The sequence below is a fragment of the Pinus tabuliformis genome, chromosome 2_2, assembly GCF_031772625.1.
Source record: "Pinus tabuliformis cultivar Carrire ecotype Pingquan chromosome 2_2, CPIR1, whole genome shotgun sequence".
NCBI classification, from domain to species: Eukaryota; Viridiplantae; Streptophyta; class Pinopsida; order Pinales; family Pinaceae; genus Pinus; species Pinus tabuliformis.
The window spans coordinates 689,014,716-689,023,962 of NC_142300.1; the positions used below are offsets into that span (position 1 = coordinate 689,014,716).

Consider the following 9,247-nt stretch of genomic DNA (forward strand, 5'->3'; position numbering starts at 1 on the left):
GCTCAATTACATCACACTTATATAGGAAATAACACAAACTAATTCCTAACCACTCATAACTAATTCTGTTCAACCACCTACAACTAATTCAGTTCAACCACTCATAACTAACTATTTCTGCATTATTCTCACAGAGTTATGTTTGGAAGAATGATTTCATAAAGGTGAGCTATTATTAGGAAATTAGGAGGTGAAAGCAGATAAAATTTTACTTGTTCAAATCAAGAGGAATCTTTGAAAAATTGTTAATAAATATTTTTTCCTGTGAGCAGGTTTTAGTCTCAACTTAAAATTAACTAAATTTAGAGAGCAGTCTTTCAGATTAATCACATAGTAAGGATTGGATTGACATTTCGAACCAACTAAATTTATTACATTTCCTTCTAAATTGTCTGCTAATTCTGGTAGCCGTTATGTCACAGGAGATTGAAATTGTTTTCACTGCACATCCAACACAAATAAATAGATGGACATTGCAATACAAGCACCTGCAAATTGAGGTAAGTTCTTGTGACTTGGATTTTAACATCCAACTATTCCCTTAAAATCCATTTTGAGATCCATGAAATTTTCCATGATGATATTTACAAGCACATTTATTTTCTTGCATTATGCTTTTGAAAGTTTTTGATAGTACAATGTCGTTTGATACTAATAAGGTATCAAAATTGCTTCTCCAATTTTCATACTCAATCTGTTTGTTACTGATGATAGTAATTTTGTCATGTTCCTGAGTATTGGATTCTCCTTTATCCTTTACTTCACACATTTTCATGGATTATTTTTCTCAATTTAGTGGTTTTTAATCTCTTCTTCATTGGTATTTTCATTTTCATGAGACATCTTTTCTGAAGGAAATGCGCTAGAGAGTATATGTATCTCAATCCATTTGTGTTTTTATCACCTCTACATTGGTATTTTTATATTCCTGATTATCTTTTCTGTGGGAAATGCCCCAAAGGGAAATTAGTGGTTGAACTAAATTGCTCATTTTTTACCACAGTTAGATGTTTGCAATAATGGTATTTTTATATGCCTGATTATCTTTTGCAGGAAATACCCTAAAGGAAAATTAGCGGTTAAACTAAGTTGTTCATTTCTTACCACAATGAGATGTCTGCAATAGTTATTATCTGTAAAATGGAACAATATTTCCAACGAAATCTGTGGTGTTTGTGAACAATTTTTATGAAGTTACCCTCTTCTCCATTTAGACTGTCTTTTCTGTTTTGCAGCATCTGTTGGAATATAATAATCGAGCAGACCTGGGCCATGAAGAGCGGGAATGGTTGATTGAATATTTGGTGACAATTTGCTTCTGCTCACCCCCTATTTTGTTGGTTATGTAGATATGTCCTATTTCTGTTTTGCAGCATCTGTTGGAATATAATAATCGAGCAGACCTGGGCCATGAAGAGCGGGAATGGTTGATTGAATATTTGGTAACAATTTGCTTCTGCTCACCCCCTATTTTGTTGGTTATCTAGATATGTCATATAGGACATGTAACTTCTCTTATTAGTCCCTGCCATCTGGCATCCGGCAGGGACTATAGTAATCGCAGGGACCCCTACTTAGCATTAGCTGACCCCTTTGCTTCTCTGTTATACGGCGGTTAGAGCGCGGATATCCTAAGTTTCTAAAGCACTCACTCTTTCGCCATCCTTCGCCATCTTATTTGGCCTCTTCCCGAGGCGGAAGAGGCCCGAACATAGGTTAAATTGGTAATTATCGCCATTTTCGTTATTCCTAACCATCAACCGTTAGCGTTAATGCTAGCATTAATTCGCTATTTGGTAAGCAGGTTTGGTTATTTCATAAAGTATATGCTATGGTTGCATGGTATTAACAGGTGTTGTCGTGTTGTTGCAGGGTATTAACAGCTGGAACCGCGGCAGCTATGGCAGCTGCAACATGAGGGGAAATAACGGCCGCTGCAACCACAGAGCATATCAGAACCGTAGCAAAGGTCGCCACAAATATGATATTAGAAACCTTTCTCCAAGCCCTAACGTTCCTCAGTTTCTTGTCGAGCTTTTTCCTCTGCAGCTGAAGCTTCTCTAGCATGTGTGTGTGCCTTCTGTAAACAGAATCGAAATGCTTAAAGAAATCTTCAGAGAACGGGCTACCAGCAGTCTTAAAGTTCGACAGTTCTTCCTGCATTTTCTTGCACTGGGCCTCCAAAGGCGGTCCTTCCGGTGGAATCTGCTGAAGGGCGTTTTGAATAAACAGCTGGTTGTTCCTAGCCTTTCTGAGACAGTTCTCCAGCACAGTGCAGAAATCCAGGGTTTGTAAACTATTTTCGAAATACTCTTCTACCAGTTCAAACAAATCCCGGTTGTTCCATATGTCCTCCTTGTATTCCAATAAGACCTTAACGACCTGGGTTTCTATGGACACACAGCGTACCTCAACGCCATTTGCCAGAGCATGAATAGTGCGCCCAGTTCGTGCTTGGAGCACATCATCAAAGTTCTTCACATCTGGGTCGACTTTACAGGTTTCCTCGTAGGCCTGGATTTTCCATGTCTTGTAACAAATGTTTTATATTTTTTATCTTCGAAATTCCTATTCCTATTCTTTAGGGTTTTTACCCATCAAACCTTAGTACCGCTATCACTCTAGTTTTCTGTAGCACTGTATTATTACTTTGATTCTGTAATCTTTAAGCATAGAATTATTGTTTTCGGTTATAGTCCAAGATTTTTGACTCGGTTCCATTTGGGCTTTTTCCCTTGGACAGATTGAAATCGTGTCACCGTAGATGACTGCTTCAGGTAATACCAGTAAGTATATTTTTGTTTTTTTTGATCTGGATTTTAAATTTCTGAAATCTGTATCTTATGCAAGCTTCATTTTATGATTACGATTATACGTATGATTTCTGGGGGAAAGTTGTTCAATAAAGGCTGATTTTTGACTTCATGAGGACCTCAAGAACTAAATAGCTTCTTTTCTTTTCAGGTCGGAACTTCTCTGTTTGCTCAAAACCTACACGATTCTCTGTGGATTCTTTTCTCTTCAGGTCGCAACTTCTCTGTTTGCTCAAAACCTACACGATTCTCTGTGGATGACCTTTTGAACGTATCAGTCCTGTGTATGACTAAACAAGTCTTGAAATTGCTATCATTGCAAGTCTCTCTGTAGTTCCCAAAGTAATATTGTCTTGTAGATAATAAATGTCAAATTAGAGAGGACTGACGTTCTTGAATCTCTATATATTATAGCTGATATACTTTTACTTTCTTTTGGCAGCCATCTCTACTGAAGAACAAAGGTTATGGAGCATAGTAAGGGCAAACTCAGCAGATTTTAATGCATGGACTTCTCTTATTCAAGAGACTGAAGGTTTTGGTGTTGATTATTTGCTTACAGTTCTTACAGCTGTGCCTATACCCTTGGAAGGGTAAAACCCTCTTCCTTTCTCGGTTATTCCAATTGGTATCTGGGTAGGAGTTAATTCATTATAAGAGTTTATTTTAGCTGTACCCTACACTCTCAGTTTAATTATGAAGACATACGACCACTGTGTTAAGATTATTGACCCATACTTTCTTTATTTAATATTGGGATTCTCCATGTCTTGTAACAAATGTTTTATATTTTTTATCTTTGAAATTCCTATTCCTATTCTTTAGGGTTTTTACCAGCAGTTCCAGACGCAACAGTGGCATAGGCAGCATCATTAGCAGCCGCAGCAGCCCTTGTACCAGTTTCATATCCAGATATTGACGCTTTCTGTCGATTCATAAGATGTTGACCGATGTATGAGATTATATGAATTTTATTAGCATCCTTCAAGACTTTTATGAGCAGAAAACAGTTACACCATCTGTAAAATTAAATCCACTACTAAGCTATGATTTTACTCTGAATTGACATATAACTTACCTATTTTTCTTTGTAAAGCCCACATTAGATCCTTTAGGGATCTCCTAGGAAAGTAGCGCCTTCATTTGTTCTGGATAGAGTAGAAGGATAATTTCATGCTAGCCATCACCGTTTTTCCACCAGAGTTTCATTTCTGAAATGTCAAAATTTGATCTCATCAGCTTCTGAATCTCTACAGAATACTACAAGAACAAAGAAGCTACATCATCGGCTATAGATTCAGAAGGTTGGTCTGCTGTGCAATCCACAGATTGAAGACTCTGCAGTAATACCGTGAGATTTCCCAGCTCTCCATTTGTTTCATTTGGTTGCATATACATATGTTCACACCGATATAGCGTTCTTCCATCACTACTCCATGCATCTACACTCTCTGGTGGCAGGCACACTGAATTTCTCTGCTTATTTTCCAATCTAGCGTTGGCAAGAATCGTCTGGCAAGAATCGTTAAGCAGAGGCGAAGGTGCATGGAGTGCCCCAATTCTGCACTGGATGGTCTGATGGACCTGAATTCATAACACAAAGCCCCTGAATTCATAACACAAAGCTCCATTCGCTGGTAGATTTACTATCGCTGGTCAAGAAGGGACTCTCTTGTGGCAGGCACACTGAATTTCTCTGGTTATTTCCTAATCTAGCGTTGGCAAGAATCATCTGGCAACTGGAATGATATTATGTGACAGATCACCTCCCTGCTGCCAAGCACATGGCTTGCATGCAATGCACGTGGTAAGGGAGAGATCTCTCAAGGTGCTGCTGACAAGTTACGTGAGTCGGTTGGCTTTTGTGTGTTGGCCCATTGGAATCGCCTTTGTTGTCCAACAAATCGTTGGCAAACTCAAAATGTAATGCAAATATTTCTTTCGGTATTTCTGTTGTTGATTGGTATGATTTGGAGGTTCCACAGTCAACACGAAAACTCGAGTCCTAAACTTCCACCATGTTCAATTAACAACCGATGATTAAGGAGTAATGTATTGTCTTTATTGGCCTGGGATTGAGCTATAATTCCAATTCTATTTGACCATTGCCATTTCTACAGTTTACAATGGCACGCCATTTTCTCATCCTTCACACGTTCAAGTATTTCCCAATGTGTATTGTGCATTTCGTTAAGAAAATATATGTCATTTTCACCTTCTAACCGTTTTCCTTACTATACCTGCCGTAGTCAAGTATTTCCCTATGTGTATTGTGCATTTGGTTAAGAAAATATAAGTCATTTTCACCTTGTAACCATTTTCGTTGCGGTAAGTTTGGTATAACGCACGGTATGGATATGCAGCTGCTCGTGGATCTTTCACACAAGAAACTGCAGCTGATGCTACTGATGCTTAAAAGAATTATAATGTAAATTGTTGTTGGGCAACTCTTTAATAACTTTATATTCTTATAATTTTAACTTGTAAAAGTAACTTGGCAGGGACTTGCTGCGATGCAGCTTCTCTTGTTCTACATATGTTTTGAGCCATTTATTTAATTAATTGGATTTCTATGCAGAGGAGAGAGGTTACTTCTTTATGGCAAACAGATGAATTGAGATGTCATAAGCCCACACGTGGATGAAGCTCGAGCTGGTGAGCGTCAAGGAGACTGTCAGATAGTTTGTTCTTTCACGAATATTAATTAACTTACCTTTCCGTAGGTTTGCACATTGTGGAATAGTATCTTTGAAAGTTGTGCCTCATTATCTACGTAGAGTTAGACCTGCCTTTAAAAAGGTTGATTTCTGGTATTGAACAAATTAGGTTGATTCTTCAGATGGAAGCTATCATATTTAATTTGCATGTCGTGTAAACTATTGAAAAACTGTAAATAATTTTTTTCTTTGCATGCAGTGTAAATTATTGAAAAACTGTTAATAATTTTTTGTTGTTGTATGTTCTTATATCTGTGGGTGAGGCTCTGTTTTCGTTTTGAGGGACTTCAGCTCCATTTTGTTAGCATTCTTGCTGCAAGTATTATCTACATCGTTGGTGTGGGTGGTTTGTGTGTTTCTACTTAACATGTTAGTGTTTGGAATTTTCCATAGTTTTCTAAACTCGTTCCATTTTGAACTATTTCAAACTCTGATATTCTTGCATAAAATGTATTTCTTTTCACTTACTTATTTTCGTCGAATACATCAATGTATTTTTTACCAAAAAATCATGTTTGGCATATGCATTTTCACCCACATCAATGTATTTTTTAACAAAAATCATGTTTGGCATATACATTTTCGCAACCTGTTACAATTGCTGGTTTAAAGGTATCTCATCTATTTAAACTTTAGAGTAAGGTACTAATATTTCCATCGCATTCATGATCTGAAACAAGTTCTTGCCATGTTAACAAATCTTGGTCAGCATAAATATGAAATAAATGAATTTTGGCCATGAACCCAAATATGAATTTATTTTCAGTAGGTTATCTGGTTGACTAATGAAAATCCAAAAAAAAAAAATGTAAAAAGAGTTGTGAAGTTAATAATTCTTGGTTAGCTCATTTGAGTGACTTAATGAATTAACAAAAATAGTAAATAGCTTGTCATGTTAACAAATCTAGCTCAAATATGAATCTATTTTAAGTGGGCTATTTTGCTTTGTAATAAATATATATGAATCTATTTTAAGTGGGTTATTTTGCTTTGCAATGAATCTATTTTAAGTGGGTTATTTTGCTTTGCAATGAAATTGCCAAAAATTGTACATGCATGTCAAAGTTTGCATCAATAGCTTTAGTTGTATGTTGATGCAGAGGAAATCCAAGTTTATTTCAAGTATGATGTAGAGGAAATCCAAGTTTATCTCAATTAATTTAACATCAGTTTCATACCAACTACAATTTTTTTTTTAATCTTCATAACTATGATCTTCTTTTTTAATCTTCATCATATGAAGATGGACTCAGGGTCCTGCACGTAACGCTGATGATGCGGTTGGAATATTATATAAATTTTTGAAAAGCTCATTCAATTTGAAAGGCATGTGTAATTTAGCTACCAGAGTTGCAACAATAATAGTTGTAGTTGTAAGTTAACGAGGGACAAGGCTTACGAAAGAAGGTGGCACCATGATAGTTGTAGTTGTAAGTTAACAAGGGACAAGGCTTACGAAAGAAGGTCGCACCACGATAGTCCCTTGTAAGTTAACAAGGGACAAGGCTTATGAAAGAAGGTGTCACATTATTTGTTTTTCAATAACCATATTACAGATAGGTGTACAAATAAATATTCAATCAAATCATATTTCAAGTATATTTCAAGTATTTGAAAAGGTCAATTATACTAAATTTTCATAAAAAGACTATTGGTTGACCATTGGTTGCAGTGGGACGTAGGATGTATTTGCTGAAAGGACATAATAACTCATTACTTAATAATAATAAAATAATAAAATTTTCAGCCGAGTTAATATTCAATTTCCCATGTGTATGCATCCAACTTACAGGTATCCACATCATATTGGGTTAAGGAAATGTATTTTTTTTTAGTAACTTCAACTATACATAAGGTAAAAAATTGTGAAGTTCAATTGATAAATCTGAAATTATACCTTAGTCTTATGTTTTGCAATTTACTAGTGTACAACTTAACTGAACCACTTGTTTTGGTTGACATGTTTAATAATTGTTTTGAAATGTTGTGTTCTATGCCTGATAAATAGGAGTTATTCTTTTCCAACTTGGAGACGCATTTTGAAGGACAAAACTTGGGTTAAATGAACACTATTTTCTAAAAGCTGGTTTTGAAGTGAATATTTTTGTATTTTCCTTCCTTTGTAGTTAATATAGATGAAGAGTGTGATTCAATTTTTTTTAAGAAAAATAAAATTTTAACAAACACAAAAATAAAATAATACTAATATCTGTATATGGCAATACCTACCTAAATTAACGAGTAATACAGTGGTGATCAAGTCCTCATATCCTAAAAACTTGGTAAATTTCTGTAATAAACTTGGTAGGTAAAAGCATGATGGTGAAAGAATTCGAGGATATAATTTTAAACAAGATTGTAATTTTTTGTTGTTTATTGAATACATATAATTATTTTTTTAATAGATTAAAAAAATTATTTATTTAAAGTTTTATAATATAAATTATTTTAAAAAGATTTGCAGATCAAAACTTTTTGACATCATATATTTTGCGTGTGTTAGTAAAAATCAAAGGGTTAAACATTGAAATCATATTAAATTTTTCACATATATTTTAATATTATAATTTTTAAGATTTATTTTTATAATTAGATTTTTTTAATATTTAATATATATGTATGGGTATTTTAATATATTTTTTATTGACGTTTTTGTAAATGTTTTATTAAATAGTATTTTGAAAATGAATAAGATTTATCTTGGATTCTAAGATAAGATAAGTAAGAATCTTTAAAATTTTATGTATACATCATCACATGGATACACAGGAGTACCCATTCTTATTGCAATCTTGATCAAACTGTAATTTGGATACACATGCTCATATTACTAGATCTTCTCATTCACCTCAAACATCAAAAGAACTTATCTTGATCATTTACAAGATCTTTCCAAGGTCATCCAATCAACCCTTCTTAGCATTGGACACTTCTTAAATAACATCATCAAACAATGTATTAGTACTTTCATAATGATTGATGCAAGGAAACACACTTCTTCTTCACCCTTTTGTTTTTTCATCTATTCCAAATGATATTTAATGATTTAATGTTTTCATTTCTTTGTTATATTACTTAATTTCATTTTTTTGTTGATCAATGGGACATTCATTAGATTTTCAGAAAGGAATTGTTTACAAAATTAGTTTCAACAATCCCTACTCTCTCATTCCAACCATACTTGTTGAGATTAAGGACTAGAGAATACCATTGAAGACATTTTACAACCATTATTACCGAAAGGCATTCTAGCCTCATCATACTATAAGTAAACAAAAAAGAAACCAAAATTGACATCAGCATATGAAGGAGGGTTGTGGCAGGGTAGTACAAGGGGAGCTGCAAAGTAAAAAACATGGTTATGCATATGGAAATCAATATGTTTCACCCGCTCTTCAATTCAATCCAACAGGTGCTTCTGAAAAGGAGATGGGAATCAACTATAGAGCACTCAGTGACCTCTTCGACTTGTCTCAAAAGAGGAAAGATTTAATGGTGTATGATGTCTTTGTCCAAATAATAGAGATATACAACGAATAAGTGAGGGATATTTTTAGAGCATACACCTCAAGCAAGAAATATCCTTTTGCCGTGTTTTTATTTAAATTTTGATGTTTTTCATGATATTTCAGTATAGAAAAGTCATGTTATCTAGAGTAATTCCTTAATTACATGCACATTAGATATTCGAAATAATGGTCATAAGGGATTTAATGT

At 34.5% G+C, this 9,247-nt stretch overlaps 1 long non-coding RNA gene and 1 pseudogene across 1 annotated transcript; one reads left to right on the top strand and one right to left on the bottom strand.

Annotated features, from left to right (window-relative positions):
- Positions 1 to 1,845: 1,845 nt before the first annotated feature.
- On the bottom strand, positions 1,846 to 2,721 carry LOC149194540 (UPF0496 protein At4g34320 pseudogene; annotated as a pseudogene).
- Positions 2,722 to 4,064: 1,343 nt separating this feature from the next.
- Positions 4,065 to 5,035, top strand: LOC149194541 (uncharacterized). Its single transcript, XR_016255093.1, has 2 exons — positions 4,065 to 4,164; positions 4,310 to 5,035. It is a non-coding gene; the product is annotated as an uncharacterized LOC149194541 (long non-coding RNA).
- Positions 5,036 to 9,247: the final 4,212 nt, after the last annotated feature.